The sequence below is a fragment of the Mastacembelus armatus genome, chromosome 21 (assembly GCF_900324485.2).
Source record: "Mastacembelus armatus chromosome 21, fMasArm1.2, whole genome shotgun sequence".
Lineage (NCBI taxonomy): Eukaryota > Metazoa > Chordata > Actinopteri > Synbranchiformes > Mastacembelidae > Mastacembelus > Mastacembelus armatus.
In genome coordinates, this window is record NC_046653.1 from 28054927 (window position 1) to 28071934 (window position 17008).

Sequence of the window (17008 nt, forward strand, 5' to 3'; positions counted from 1 at the left end):
TGATCCATGATGGACTCAAGACCAAAACACATGAAGATATGTTTCCCACACACTCGTGTTTTAACTTCTAATGATTCAAGGGGTTTTTCTTCCACTGAACCAGGACCAACAATCCTGAAAAAGTCAGAGCACGTTTTTATTTCCTCTGACATGTTTACATTAAATACAGAGAAACACAAGTTACAGAATCAGAAATACCTCAAATACAAACACACAACCTGTGTTCAAACAAACATTTGTAAATATAATGTGAGGATGGTCTGTCAGGCTGTCATCAGTTTTATCACGCCCATAGATGTGTGTGATCAGGCACTGCTCCAGCTCCCAGTTGGCTCAGTAGGCTGTTATCAGATGAAACGATGCAGTTTCAGTTCATCAGCTTTAAAAATAAATTTAATTTAAGTTCAAATAAGCAAAACCCATCTGAGAGACTCATTTTCAAAGCTCATTTCAAAAAGACACAGAAACACCCTGTGCTAACATTTTTTTTGTGTTGCTGATTGATCTGACGTTAGTTTCTTAGTTGAAACTGTGAAAGGTCCAGTTGAAAACGTGACACTGCACAAAACTAATGAGCAGAGTAGAAGGAGATGATGTTTCTGAATGTTAAAACACTAACGCTAACCCATTTGATCAACAACAAGCTCCTTTCAAAAGGTTTTGTCTCCGTTTAACCTCAGCGTGTGATATTTCCCATGATGCCCTGTGATGCAGCTCCTTCTCAGCAGGTTGGGGGGGTTTGTTCCTCACTGCTCTCAGATCTATTAATCCAGATCGACGTGACTCTGGGGCCCCAGTGTCTCCACCAGGTAAACATTAGCATAGTAATTAGTCTCAGTTAATTCAGCCAATTAAAGCGGTGTTGTTGTTCCTGTGCCGCCCCCTCAGAGGAGCAGCCGAGCCTGGACCTGGGCCAGGAAGGTCCACGTGGATCTGGTTCATGCAGCTGCTGGTGAAAAGAGGAGAAACGAGCTGCTGTGTTCTGCTCCTCCAAACCAGCCTCAACTCCACTCTGTGTTTTTGTTCAAGTCTCGTGTTAAAGTGCCCGGTTGGATCTGAAGAAACAGTTTTCCATGTCTCCCAGGCCTGGAGGTGAACTCTTCGTAATCCTGTTTACACTCAGTCCTCTGTTTGTCCCCTCAGGCTCAGAAACTCCTCAAACTGAAGCTCCACGAGGCTCCGTCATCTCATATCAAATGTGAAATTAGAAGAATTAAATATCGACTGAGGGATTCTCCAACAACGCCCAGTTCACAGGAGACACTGATCTGCTCAGTCTCATCTTCTGAACCTTCTTTTTCCCACGTGTACACGCTGGTTAGACGTGGAGCTGAAGACCGTTCCTCTGTAGTTTGTCATTTTCAGCATTTGGTTTTTAGTTGCAGCGTTTAAGTTAAAGTTGCTCAGTTTGTTTCCTGTGAGGTAGCTCGTACATGGGATTTCAGTCTGCCCCAAGTTACAAACAAGCTGAATGGAAACCTTAAGGTGAGCACAGTGAACTCATCCAAAAACAGGTTCCTTTCAGAGCCTCATCAGCTCAGACTGGTTCCAAAGGACACGATGTCTGTCAGAGAACCTGATATCAGAACACGATAAAGACAATGACGCTTGTAACGTCCTACAAAAATGTACCTGAACTCGATGAAACGATGCTTGAACAGTGAAAACTTTTCACTCTGAATGTCTGAAGGTTTGAACACGGCTGAGATCTGACTCAGTGATGAGACTACAACGTACAGCCCAATGTTTTAAATGAATGTGTGTAAAATGAAGGCACCAGTTGTGGTTCCCTAAGACTGACTTGTTCAAATATTCCTTTGTCTCAAAATAACAGACAGAGCTGAAATTTTAAAATCCCTCTGCTGGCAGGGCTGAGCTCCTGCACACACTGTGCCTGTCTTTGAACAGCAGCAGCTGAAACTGCTCCAGTTCTCAGTTTAACAGACACGTTGCTGCTGAGTTTGGTCCCGAGGTGGACGCTTTAATTTGATAATAAATGTTTACACACAGGAGATGTAGGTCAGAGTACCCAGCAGCCCTGCAGGTGATTACACCCACTTCATCAGATCAGAGCTGGGATAATTAGCGGACGACCGATCACTGCAGGAGGATAATTAGAGCGACCTGCTGCACGTTCACATCAAACATCCAGAGGAGGAGACGAGGTTGTATTTCTAAGCGACTGTCGGAGTGAGGTTAATGGAGCTCTAATAAGACGTTAACGAGCAGGTTAGGCACAGGATTCCAGTGCTGAGGGGCAGTGCACAGTTTCCAATGAGGACAGCACATCCGTAACAGACCTGGACCTGCAGCAGGACAAGGACTAAAGGCTCCTCAGGGGTTCCACACAGCTGCTGCAAAGATACTAACTGAATTAGGGTCAAACCTGGTCCTCAGAGCCCAGACTCAGTGAAATGTGAACATGTTGATGCGACCCAGTGTGACTTCCACTTCCAGAGGATCTCATTATCTCTGGTGTCCCTCCACAATAAAGCTCCATATCATCAGTATCACAGTGATCCAGGGACAGTTGTCAGTGCACCCATGGGTCCACTGCAAACAGCAGCTGATCACTGAGACACTTTGACTGAATGTGAATAGATTCAGGATAAAATCACAAGAGTCAGAGAGAACAGTGGTACCTGCCTGTAGCGGACTGTCTACAGGTTTGAACATTTGTTCTGCATCAGGTCTGTGTGTTAGCATGACAGCATCACCGTCTAGACATTTATTTCAATCAGATCAAATATTATGATAACAATAAATAAACACATTTGAACTGCTGATGGTCACCTACAAAGAATAATCAAGTGGCTCCTGCACACGGTGTAGCGTGTTTGCACCGCAGGAACGTTCCCAGGAGAACGTGTGTTTATTGTCAGCCTGTTGTTGTTGGATGTAGCTGTGCTTCAGTCCTCAGGTGGACTGAGTGTTGGCTGTTGGATGGTGCTGAGCAGCAGCTGTGTTTGCAGGCCCTGGTCCTGGCACTGAGAGCGCTCACATTTATTATTCATGTGTCCTCAGTATCAGAGGGGATCTGGATCCGCAGCCACCTGTCTCTGTAACACACATCGGCCTTTTTGTTCACAAACTGCAGCTCAGTCTCAGCTCTGCACAGCGACGAGCGCTGACGCTCTGGTGCACTGTGATTTGACATCAGCCCGCCTTCTACCTTCTCTGTTTACAGCCAGAAACCAGGAGTGAAATCACTGTTTTTGACTTCGTGAGATGCAGCATGAAACACCTGTAACCTGAAGGTTTGCAGTCCAAACAGTAAATAACCTGAACGTGTTAGAATACACAAACCACAATTGTGACGTCCTGCTGAAACTGTAAAATGGTTATGCTACAGAATTTCTCCATATGCAACTGATGTGTTTAAAGTATTTCCAATCTCACAGTGGAGACGTGTGAGAGCTGACTGTGAAAGAGAAAGTTAAAGAAATCATGGATCTGCATCTGGAAGTCAGTTAGTTTAGTCTGATTCGGCTTCAGTGTTGATGTGTAATCTCCATAATTTAGTGGAATCTCTGGAGACAAAATAAGAGGATGATTTTATTGTACCTCCAGTGTGTCTTCTAGTCGCCTCTGTCCTCGGACTCCTCCAGGCTTCTCTCTCGGACTGAAGGTGTAGTTCTATTAAATTGAAGTGCTAATTGGGTGTGTTTTCCCTGGTCCCTCTGCACCATGGATACGGAGTCATGTGAGTTTTTAAAGTGGGCCACGAGGTGAGACGGGACTTTCTGCTCAGATACACCAGCTTCATTTTTCATTTCTGGAGGTCGAGTGACGCCAGAGCAGAACAACAAGCTCCTCTTTAGCTCCTTGTTCCTCCAGGAGCCTCAGTGTGGTCGCACAAAGACGCTGAAGATGTTTTCAGCTGAACTGTGGCTCCACGCCTATTGTGGCGGTCTGAGCAGGTGCAGTGCGGACATGAGGCCGGGTGCAAACCACACAGTTTCTGCTATCTGATTGGGTGAAAGGAGGATTGGGACCAGTTTATGCAGAGAAAACTAGGTCCGGTTTGTTCCAACCGCTGGTTCGTCTTTAATGAGCTTTATTCATGTTTCTGTGGATGAACCTTCACCGTCCCCCTGATGATGTTTGTAGGTTGGAACTCCACTCTCTGACACCTTTTTTCTGCCAAACAGGGGAATTCACTTCCTAACTCTTTTCTTTTTAGAACTCTTTGAAACTCGTCCTCATTAGCATGTGAGCGAGCTGGCCATGCAAATCGTTTGAAATGCAAAAACACATCCAGTTTCTATATTTCATCAAGGAGCTTTTCATGTTTAATAAATTATAGACGCCGTCCTCCAAGACTTTGTTATTCATTAAGCAAAAAGCACACAATTGGGATCCATTTAAAATCTTAATCACAACCTGCAGGATTATTTGGTTTCTGCTAATATTTGCCTTGACGAGGGGGTGTGGGGGGGTCGTCGCAGCCTGCAGTGTCTCAGTGTGTTTGTAATGGGATTAGATGTTGAGCAGTGTGGATGTGATTCAGTCAGTGTCACTGAAACTGTTTCGCAGAGAAACCAACTGCAGGCTGCTGCATTAATACAACCAAACACTGAAATTATTCAGATTTGAATATTTCTCACCCTGACAGAAACAGAGGTACATGGCCAAAAGTATGTGGACAGCTGCTGTATAAATAAACATTGTAGTGTGGACCATTAGTGGGGATTTATTTCTTTATCATGGTGTCAGAGTCAATGAATCAATCAGTCAGTCAATCATGTGAAAACTAAACTGATCCTTCAGTAGTGTCCTGCACACTATTTACTGCAGGTGGGTTCTTAAGTGCACTGTCGAAATAAGGATAAAGACAAACATTTACTGAGGTTTACACTGGATCTCATCGTGTTTTGACCTGAGAGGTCCCTGTGGCTTTGACTCGCCTCATTAATACTGTGACTCGGACTCGTCCCAGTTTCATGGGTCTTGTGGATTGTTGCCATCTGATTTGCCCCAGATTAGGAGCCTGAGAGGAGGACCAGCACACGAGGGTCAGACCCTGCAGCTTTAGGTTAAAAGAAATATAGTTTTTGTTTGTTTCCCTAAAAAAGATTTGAACAGGCAAAAATGATAATCACAGAAATGTATTATTTATGCAGTACAGTAGTAATTATTTCTTTTTGTTAAAGATGATTTATAGCTTATTATTTATTTATTCTAAAGCATCAGGCGCCTGTGGGGGAAATTAGAGGTCAGCATAATAACAGAAAAGTTTGTGTTGGTGGATTTGCTGCAAACATTAATTATTGTCGTTTTTGTGCTGGAGAGCCTCAGACAGTCCGAGCTGCGTTGTCCTTGTGAGGTTTGTCTTCTCTGGGTGTCGAGTGTCACTTCCACCGGCCTGTTTGTTTGTGTTTATTGTGAACGCAGTTCAGCAGGGACTTTTAATGGCCTGTTGTCATCACACACCATAAATCACTGCTGTCACTAATGCTGCAGCTCGCCATGACTAATGTTCGCTTGTTCCTCTGAGGGCCGGAGCCGAGTTTCCTACAAACGCCCAAGTTCTGCTCGTTTAGTCTGTGGCCAGCTCATAATGACGCGGGTTTGCAGCACGTCTTCATGTTGTTAGAGATTTACAAAGGCTCAAAAGGCCAAATCTGCAACCCGGGGGGGGGTCAGATCTGTAATTGTGCCCTGCACTGAATTTGGCTTTTGCCACCTTCTAAAACCTGACAGCTTGGTTTCACATCCTTACTTTGAAATGTGATGTCATTCTCCTAAAAGCTTATTCAAAGACGTAGATATTCATCAGGCTTGAGCTGAAAGCAGAGACAGCCGTGAGTTTCTGCTCTTTAAACTTCACACTTAACTGCTTTCATTTGGACGCTTGTTGACACGTCAACTTATTAGAGCTGATCACAACGACTCACCTGCTATTTCCACTTTTAAAGCCACACAACTGTTGATTTAAATCACTGACCTCTATTCTATTACATGTTTTTAGCTGATATTTACTCCTCGTCAGGTACAGTCTGACTGACTGAGCACAGTGTTTATCAGCAATGATTCTTTAACTTTTCTGCCTGTTTTAAATTGATGACAGTGTCCTCACCATCTGTGCACAGTGAGGGCTCAGGGGCACCGACAATATGTCGTTACCGACGGCAAAGTTAATGAATGAATCATGTCCTTTGTGCCAGAGATGCAGAGCAGATTAAATATTTCACACTGAGACCAAAACAGAAGAATGACAGAAAGCCCCGTTCTCTCTTTGTCAGCAGTGCCGTGGTTTCAGCCTCTTACCATGCATCCCCCCTTTCTGTTCCACACTGTTCAGGTTGTTGTGATGCAGCGTCCTACAAGTGGATTTGTCTCAGGCATGGGGTCTCCCTTTGGCCTTTTCTTCAGTTTCAGTATCTTAATAAAAAGCAGTGGTGGAAGAAGAACTCTGATCTTTTACATCAGTGACAGTTATCAGTATTATTGTTGTTATGTGAGAACGTGAACCTCTAACAATGTACAACTGTTTGTGTGTGCCGCAGGAACTGGTGCATTGTTTCTACATCAGGCAGTCCAACTCTTAAAGCTGCAGGTAAAGGATTCCGCATGTGAAGGACTCCACAGGTGAAGGACTCCACAGGTGAAGGACTCCACAGGTGAAGAACCCCACAGGTGAAGGACCCCACAGGTGAAGAACTCTCCAGGTGAAGGACTCCAGAAGTGAAGGACTCCAGAAGTGAAGGGTTCCACAGGCGAAGGACTCCACAGGTGAAGGACTCAACAGGTGATCGACTCCAAGTGAACGACTCTCCAGGTGAACGACTCTCCAGGTGAAGGACTAAGCAGGTGAAGCACTCTCCAGGTGAAGGACTCCAGAAGTGAAGGACTCCAGAAGTGAAGGACTCCACAGGCGAAGGACTCCACAGGTGAAGGGCTCCACAGGCGAAGGACTCAACAGATGAACGACTCTCCAAGTGAACGACTCCACAGGTGAAGGACTCCACAGGTGAAGGACTTTCCAGGTGAAGGACTCAGCAGGTGAAGGAGGACTCAGCAGGTGAAGGACTCCGCAGGTGAATGACTATCCAGGTGAAGGACTCCACAGGTGAAGCAGAGTGACGTGACTGGGGGCTGCAGATTTTCAAGGAGCTGTTCAGAACATTGTTCGGCCTGCTGTCAGTGCTGATGGAGCCCCCGCCCTCAGCATGAATGCAGCAGATGTCTGTGTGAGCAGTGAGCTGGCAGCAGCACAGGTAGCAGATGCCCAGCTTGGCTGCCAAAGGCTGGCAGTTGGGCACAGATGGAGGGAGGGACCGACGACCCCAACCTTCTGCTGCTGGAGGTGAGGCCCTGAGGAATGTGGGAAACCAACAAGGTAATACTCCAGCTCTCTTACATCACACTAGCACGAGTGTCCTCCACCTGTCTGTTGTCACGATAGCAAGAGTCCTCCACCTGTCTGTTGTCACATTAACAAGAGTCCTCCACCTGTCTGTTGTCACGATAACAAGAGTCCTCCACCTGTCTTCTGTCACGATAACAAGAGACCTCCACCTGTCTGTTGTCACATTAACAAGAGTCCTCCACCTGTCTGTTGTCACGATAACAAGAGTCCTCCACCTGTCTGTTGTCACGTTAACAAGAGTCCTCCACCTGTCTGTTGTCACGATAACAAGAGTCCTCCACCTGTCTGTTGTCACGTTAACAAGAGTCCTCCACCTGTCTGTTGTCACGATAACAAGAGTCCTCCACCTGTCTGTTGTCACGTTAACAAGAGTCCTCCACCTGTCTGTTGTCACGTTAACAAGAGTCCTCCACCTGTCTGTTGTCACGATAACAAGAGTCCTCCACCTGTCTGTTGTCACGTTAACAAGAGTCCTCCACCTGTCTGTTGTCACGTTAACAAGAGTCCTCCACCTGTCTGTTGTCACGATAACAAGAGTCCTCCACCTGTCTGTTGTCACGTTAACAAGAGTCCTCCACCTGTCTGTTGTCACGATAACAAGAGTCCTCCACCTGTCTGTTGTCACGTTAACAAGAGTCCTCCACCTGTCTGTTGTCACGATAACAAGAGTCCTCCACCTGTCTGTTGTCACGTTAACAAGAGTCCTCCACCTGTCTGTTGTCACGTTAACAAGAGTCCTCCACCTGTCTGTTGTCACGTTAACAAGAGTCCTCCACCTGTCTGTTGTCACGTTAACAAGAGTCCTCCACCTGTCTGTTGTCACGTTAACAAGAGTCCTCCACCTGTCTGTTGTCACGATAACAAGAGTCCTCCACCTGTCTGTTGTCACGATAACAAGAGTCCTCCACCTGTCTGTTGTCACGTTAACAAGAGTCCTCCACCTGTCTGTTGTCACGTTAACAAGAGTCCTCCACCTGTCTGTTGTCACGATAACAAGAGTCCTCCACCTGTCTGTTGTCACGTTAACAAGAGTCCTCCACCTGTCTGTTGTCACGTTAACAAGAGTCCTCCACCTGTCTGTTGTCACGTTAACAAGAGTCCTCCACCTGTCTGTTGTCACGTTAACAAGAGTCCTCCACCTGTCTGTTGTCACGATAACAAGAGTCCTCCACCTGTCTGTTGTCACGATAACAAGAGTCCTCCACCTGTCTGTTGTCACATTAACAAGAGTCCTCCACCTGTCTGTTGTCACGTTAACAAGAGTCCTCCACCTGTCTGTTAATTCATATCTATATTACCAGAGCACACCAGGTTAAATATCTGGTGTAAATCTCGTGCCGTGAGCTGCTGTTTTCTTTCTGAACATGAAATGTTTGAAGTTGCTTTCTCTTTGATTTCAGCCTGCAGTGCTCTGACGCTGCAGTGCTCTGACGTGTTGTATAAAGTACTTCATTTGCCTTTAACTGGGTCTGTGTGTCACCATGAACTGTTTCTCTTATAAACACAACATCTGATCCAAAGTGCTCCTGAACTGCAGTGATTTGCAGCTGAGCTACATCTGTTCCCATTTCAGATTAAAAAACACTTACTGAAAATTTGGGAGCCTGCCAGGACAAATTAAAGATTTTGCTCAGTGAGATTATCAGACTGATCCAAGCTGCAGGTTGATTATCCAGCCATCGAAGAAAAGCCTTCGTCAGAGCAAACATACACCTCTTCATGAGCCCAGGGCTTTTCCTACAGGAGCACCATCGAACTCAGAGTGTCCAGGAAAGGAAAGAGCTGTCACTGATAGAATCTGTTACAACACGTCACCCTGTAATATGTCAGTCTGGTCTAGAGCCTTTTAAAACAATAATTCACACGTTTACTCGTCAAATTTTCATAGTTTAAACTCAAGACCTGTCCTAAAATGTCCAACATGCCTGTTTTCATTTCTGTGACAGACAGAAACTGGATCACTGCTGAAGATTTCCAATATGTTATTACCTACAGATGATACAAACCCCTGTAACCCAGACTAATGAGGTAAAAACTAATGAGGTGAGAAAAAGGGTGAAATATGTAAATAATGATAATGAGCAGAAGATAATGTGACATGTGTGATAGTTCATCATCTGCTCATCACTAACGTCAAAACTTAGCCAGTGATTCTGACAAAATTAGATCAGCATCTCTACAAGGTCATAGTTCGAGTTTTGTAGCCACGCCCCTCACGTTACCACGGCACCGAACTTAGGGACTGCGGGAAAAGCGGACACCAAAGGAGACGTCAGAATCCAGTGTCAGATCTGTGGAGTTTCCACATTAAAGTTAGAACAGCAGCTTGTGCAAAGCAGCACTGGAGACGCCCGTTCAACCAGAGGCCATCACAGTGGCCACTCAACCACATGGTTATTATGCAAACATGGATTGTCTCCGCTCCTGTTTGTGCCCGAAGACTAAATCAGACCTGAGCGTCCTCATGCTGTGTAGCACAGTGACCAAGCCCCCGCGCTTCGGCCCTGATGAACCTTTGCATCTCTGCTCTTTCTGAAGCGAGTCGCCATGAGATGATAATGAGGCGACAGAGAGAGAAGTGAAGCAGCAGGAATCTCCCTGCAGCCTTCCTCCGAGGCCACAGTACCATCAGGGATCTTTGGACTAATTGAGGGACCTGGCACGATAAACCAAACAGACAAACACACTATTGGTATCGCAGCCGGGGGGGATGTTCCAGTTCGTTGGGGGGGGGGGTTCATAAATCTGAGATGAGTCCATTGGCCTCCTGTGCAGGCTGGTGAATATGGAGGACAGCTGATGGATGGATGGATGGATGCTGGAACAGGACTCTGGGGACAGGGGTTTAGCCATATGGCCCTTTAGCCTGGCATGGACAACAGAGTGGACAGGGGCCAGTCACTGAGGTCACTTCCTGCCTCATGTGGGACCTGCAGACTGCTGAGCTCAGGACAGCCGAGAGTTCGACCTCTCCAGCCCCCAAAACACCGAGTATGACCCAGCGTCAATCTGCCTGGCAGCTGACAGCAGACCTGACTCAGGGATTAGACTGTTGCTGCATTTGTTTTGCTGTCACAAGCAGTTTGACTTACAGATACATATAAAGGCCATTTTTAGTTCTGGCATGTGGCAGTTCATGTGAGTGCATGAGCGAATGTCACAGCAGCTGTGTGCAGCAGGAACATTCACACCTTAAGAACAGGTGGGACGGACACCTGAGGCACAAGCCAACAGATCTGCCCGTTTCCTAAAGGCAGCAAGTGGCTAAGTGTTAAAAAGCAGCTCCTCTGTCCCCGAAATAAAGCAGAACGAGTCGATGATTTCCATCAAAAAGAAAAAATGAGTGGATGTGTGACCCAGCCTCAAACTGTCGCTCGGCAATAATGAAGTGTTGGACAGAGTCTGACACTCAGGGGGCTCAGAGAGGGCTTTGATTAAGTCCTCCGAGCTTCATTAAAAACCATGAAAGCTCATTTTAGAGACAGAGCCCTCGTCCCCTCCTCCTCCTCCCATCTCTCCAGACCGCTCATCACTTTCTGTCTCTTCTGTTTGTGTCTGTGTGAGCACATCAGGGCAGCAGCGCCTCAAGTCACACGCCAAACCTCTCACATTTGTTGGCACAACACACCTGTAAACATCGACATGGAGACCAGACGATACGCACACTAGAGTCCGTCAGACCCTGCGTCCCAGGCTCAGCCTTTCCTGAGCACAGGTTTGCTTCACAGCTTCACATTGTCTCTCCTGGAATTGACACGTTTGTGTGTTTTCATTTGTACTTTGAGAACATTGTGACACTGAACCGTTTGACCTCAGTTTTTCACACAAACTCGTCTCGTCTTCTGGACGTTTTACCTCAGACTCTTCGTGGTCTTGGTGTTTGTCCTGTTGAAACCAAACACAGAAGAACGTGACAGGTCGGCCACGTTTTTCTGGCCACGGTGTGGAAGCTCTGCAGCTGCACATACACACAGACTGTCACACACTCCATCATTCAGCCGGCTGTTTAATAAACAGCCCCCAAACCCAGAGGGGGCGGAGGGGGCTGATCTCCAGTCCTCTTTGGGATCAAAGCCAAAGTTAATTTGCCAGTTTGGGAAATCTGAAAATGGAAAACACATTTCATTTCCAAATCAAATTACACTCAGTGCTCAGCGTTTGTGTTAATGCTGACAGACAGCAGTGCGTCCGACCGCCGCCATCGTCAGTGATGTCAGAGACGATGTCACAGAGGTAAGGGAAGTCAGACGGTAGAAACACGGTTTAAATTGCAGTCCGTTTAGCAAACAACAATAATAATGACTTTCAGCACAATACCAGTTCTCACTCTGGTGGCCCACCAGGATCCATCATCAGAAACCAGAAGGTCACAGCCCGTTCTGAAGAAAAAAATAACTCAAGGAGAAAAACTAGTCATCAAATTGGTTTACTATATTTATGCAGGACTTTCAGTATTTCTGCAGTTCCAGGTCTTGATTGATCCACGTGTCTGATTGTCGTCTGTGGGACGCCACATCTGAATCAGCCTGTTTTGTTTCCAGATGTTGACACATTTCTGAAAGTGAAGCTTCATCATGTCATTTTGAGCTTATTTAAAATTAACCAACCTATATGAAAGGAGGTCAGCACAGTGTAGAGGAGGTCAGCCTCACAGCAAGAAGGTTCTGGGTTCAAGTCCCCCTTGCCCCCAGGGCTTTTCTGTGTGATTTGCATGTTCTTCTTGTTAAATACAATCAAATCAAAGTTGGTATTATATAACTGAATATTAAACTGTAGTGCACTGCTGCCTTACTGAGAAGGTAACACTGACCCCTGCTGGACAGAAAGATTCAAATGAGAATTCAGTAAATAAAACAACATTCATCAGATAAATTTAAATTTGGTAAAGTCTGGTTCAAATCTGACATTATGAATGAGAGTAAATGTTTATTATTCATCACTTCAGCTAATTCTATTGAATGTTCATGTGCTCCATCATTAAGCTGCCATTAATGAACCATTACCATTTATGGATTCAGAGCGTGTTAGAATAATGCTGTAAATACTGAAACATCAAGAACCCGTGAATGAACACGAGGTGACGTTTGCTGTGTTCAGGGCTCTCTGACCGACTACCTGAAGGCCAGCGTCCTCTCCTGGTCTGACCTCTGTCTCATCGCTCAGTCCATGTCTCGAGGTCTCGCCTACCTGCATGAAGACATACCTGGACACAAGGACGGACACAAACCTGCCATCGCACACAGGTATGAACGGGCACACGCACACACACACACACACACACACACACACAGTTGTCCCTGTGTCTGTGTGGATTTTCTCCTCCCACAGTCCAAACACATGCAGGTCAGGATTAGGGTCCGAACCCAGGTGGACCCGGGGCCTTTCTGTGTGGAGTCTGCATGTTGTCCCTGTGTCTGTGTGGGTTTTCTCCTCCCACAGTCCAAACACATGCAGGTCAGGATTAGGGTCTGAACCCAGGTGGACCCGGGGCCTTTCTGTGTGGAGTCTGCATGTTGTCCCTGTGTCTGTGTGGGTTTTCTCCTCCCACAGTCCAAACACATGCAGGTCAGGATTAGGGTCTGAACCCAGGTGGACCCGGGGCCTTTCTGTGTGGAGTCTGCATGTTGTCCCTGTGTCTGTGTGGGTTTTCTCCTCCCACAGTCCAAACACATGCAGGTCAGGATTAGGGTCTGAACCCAGGTGGACCCGGGGCCTTTCTGTGTGGAGTCTGCATGTTGTCCCTGTGTCTGTGTGGGTTTTCTCCTCCCACAGTCCAAACACATGCAGGTCAGGATTAGGGTCTGAACCCAGGTGGACCCGGGGCCTTTCTGTGTGGAGTTTGCATGTTGTCCCTGTGTCTGTGTGGGTTTTCTCCTCCCACAGTCCAAACACATGCAGGTCAGGATTAGGGTCTGAACCCAGGTGGACCCGGGGCCTTTCTGTGTGGAGTCTGCATGTTGTCCCTGTGTCTGTGTGGGTTTTCTCCACCCACAGTCCAAACACATGCAGGTCAGGTTGGTTGGTGACTCTAAATTGTCCGTAGGTGTGAATGTGAGTGTGTCTGTCTGTGTGTGTCAGCCCTGTGATTGGCTGCTGATCTGTCCAGGGGGGGACCCGCCTCTCATCCACTGCATGCTGGGATTGGCTGCAATCCACCACCCCGGCCACCAACCTGGATGTTCCAGGACAATCTGTAAATGATGGATGAGAATGTAAACTAAGGACCACAGCTTCATTGTTTCATTGTAGTTTAGTTGAATGTCACGGGTAAAGGCCTTTTCTTGTTTCTCTCTGTGCTTTCAAAGAGACACTGCCGGTGTTTCCCAGGTGCCGTTGTGCCCTCTGCTGTTCGCTCTGCAGTACTGCAGGTAAAAACCACTTTTCACACCTGTAAACACTGAGTGTGCAGGTGACGTCAGTCTGCTGTCTTGCGTTTCTAATGAACTCTTACTCACTGACAGTTATTTTTATCAATTTCAAGCATCAGACCTGTTGCTGATTCGAGGTATTAAATGTGAGTCAGCACAATTCATGTGTATGTAGAGAAAACTCCTACATTCACCGTAACATTATCTGAAAGTACAGATAGAGAGGTAGAGATGTTTTCTCTACCGCTCTGGAAGAAACTATTTGTTATTTTTCTTTAAAAACTATTTTTAAGTTTGATTACACAAATAAAAATTGTCTAAAAAAAAACCTGGAAGTGGAAAAGTGACAGAAAACACAAACATGTTCAAGGTGTGATTACGAAGGAATCTGTTTATGTTGAAATGCTGAGACAGAAGATTTCACACCTGCTCAGGTTCCATTTTCTAGACAGACTTAATAAAGTTTTTGCTCCTTTTCCTGTCTGAACTGTTGGCAATGTGTTTCCTTGTTATTTTATTTTGAAAAACAGCTAGCAGAGCTCCAGCTTCATGTCATCATCCTCCCATAAAGCCCCTTAACAATAAAACCAGTTTGTGGTGTTTTAGTGCAACGAAGTGAAGAAAGCAGCGTCGCTCCTGCAGCTGTGATGCAACATCCTGCAACGCTGTGACAGCGTTTCAGACGTAATGAGCTGTGCAAGAGCCCAGTGTGCCGCTTCTGCTCCAGACAGACAGAAAAGACTCAGGAACAGACTTTGCGCCCATTAAAATGCTGCAGACTTTATAATCCAGTCTGACATCTACAGTAGAACATTGGCTGGTTCCTTCAGTGTAGTTGCGGTGGAAGGAAATAAGGCTTGAGATAGTAATTATAAACAGTTCTCACCCTTGACCCTGGTCAAGGACGACTGATATCCACCATCTATTGTAGAATAACCTCCCTAACCTCATCTCCATTTTCTTAAACAAACCTGGGAGCAGGACTTGGGTTTTGACATATCTGAAGATCAGTGGAAGAACATCCTTGGTTTAGTTCATTCTTCGTCTATCTGTGCAAAACATGCTTTAATACAATGTAAAACTCATTTCACCAATGCTAAATTGGCTAAAATATTTCCGAACAGAAGTGATGAGTGCAATAGATGTAAACAATCTCCAGCTGATCATCTTCATATGTTCTGGTCTTGCCCGAGGCTAACGGACTACTGGTCAGACATTTTTACACTTTCACAGGCCCTCAACACCACTAGCCCCTAATGTATTGACTGTTCTGTTTGGACTTCCCCCAGCTTCAGTTACAACATCATCCACAGAGTGCTGTGTCATGGCCTTTACCACTCTGTTAGCTAGGCGTGCAATCCTCCTTAAATGGAAACATGCCTCTCCCCCATCACATGAGGATTGGATACGAGAGGTATTGCAATGCCTCCAACTTGAAAAAATCAGATACTCTTACAAGGGATCACTGAGATCCTTTTACAAAATATGGAGCCCTATACTGGGTACTATTGGACAAGTAAATGTAACATATGGACCTTCTCTTTAGAGAAGTAAAGGATCATTTGACTAGACCTTGATATTATAGCAATTCATTTATTTATTTGTTTATTTTGTGTGTGGCCTTTGGTAAGGGTGTGGGGGTTTGTTGTTTATTTTGTTTTGTTTCTTGTTTCTCCACTTATCAGACACCCTGTTTCATTTTGTAACTGAGGTAATACACTCTCTATGTCTGCAAAATTTAATAAAAAATTATTTTAAAAAAAACAAAAACATCATAAGGACCTTTTCTCTCTCTGTAATACTGTAGTTTCACTCACTGACAAACAGTTGGAGAGTGGGTGAAAGCTAAGAGCCTCATTTCATCCACATGACTTTCGATTTATTATCACGTCTTCCACTTTTTCAGTTGGACTGTGGTTTAGGGTGTGGGCTTTGAGGGAAACAATAACATAGCAAAGTCATGTAGCTAATAATAGAACAGATATATGTAAGTGGGTCAAACATGATCATATTTAATATTAGTTAAACTGCACGGTAAGAATAAAAAAAAACAGAATCCAGATATAGTGAAGCAAATTCCTACGTCACCCTCCACCCAAATCTGTAAGTCCTTCAAACTGAACATATTTTAGAATAACATTGAATTAGTATTGAATTAAGGACAGGATGTTACAGGTGTTTAGTGTTGAACCTGAGACATAAGGATGGCCAGGCTCAGGTACACAATTTGAAGCATCTCAGACATTACTATGTTGGTAAGGCCACAGCATAGAGGTCTACATTTTTACTTCTGCTCAAAAGATGAGCAGGCTGTAGACGGAGCTAGAGGGGCCTGTAGATGGAGCTAGAGGGGCCTGTAGATGGAGCTAGAGGGGCCTGCAGATGGAGCTAGAGGGGCCTGCAGATGGAGCTTGAGGGGCCTGCAGATGGAGCTAGAGGAGGCTGTAGATGGAGCTAGAGGAGGCTGCAGATGGAGCTAGAGGGGCCTGTAGATGGAGCTAGAGGAGGCTGTAGATGGAGCTAGAGGGGCCTGTAGATGGAGCTAGAGGGGCCTGTAGATGGAGATTGAGGGGCCTGCAGATGGAGCTAGAGGAGGCTGTAGATGGAGCTTGAGGGGCCTGTAGATGGAGCTAGAGGGGCCTGTAGATGGAGCTAGAGGGGCCTGTAGATGGAGCTAGAGGGGCCTGCAGATGGAGCTAGAGGAGGCTGTAGATGGAGCTAGAGGGGCCTGTAGATGGAGCTAGAGGAGGTTGTAGATGGAGCTAGAGGGGCCTGCAGATGGAGCTAGAGGGGCCTGTAGATGGAGCTAGAGGAGGCTGTAGATGGAGCTAGAGGAGGCTGCAGATGGAGCTAGAGGAGGCTGCAGATGGAGCTAGAGGGGCCTGTAGATGGAGCTAGAGGGGCCTGTAGATGGAGCTAGAGGGGCCTGTAGATGGAGCTAGAGGGGCCTGTAGATGGAGCTAGAGGAGGCTGTAGATGGAGCTTGAGGGGCCTGTAGATGGAGCTAGAGGGGCCTGTAGATGGAGCTAGAGGGGCCTGTAGATGGAGCTAGAGGGGCCTGTAGATGGAGCTAGAGGAGGCTGTAGATGGAGCTAGAGGGGCCTGCAGATGGAGCTAGAGGGGCCTGTAGATGGAGCTAGAGGAGGCTGCAGATGGAGCTAGAGGGGCCTGTAGATGGAGCTAGAGGAGGTTGTAGATGGAGCTAGAGGGGCCTGCAGATGGAGCTAGAGGGGCCTGTAGATGGAGCTAGAGGAGGCTGTAGATGGAG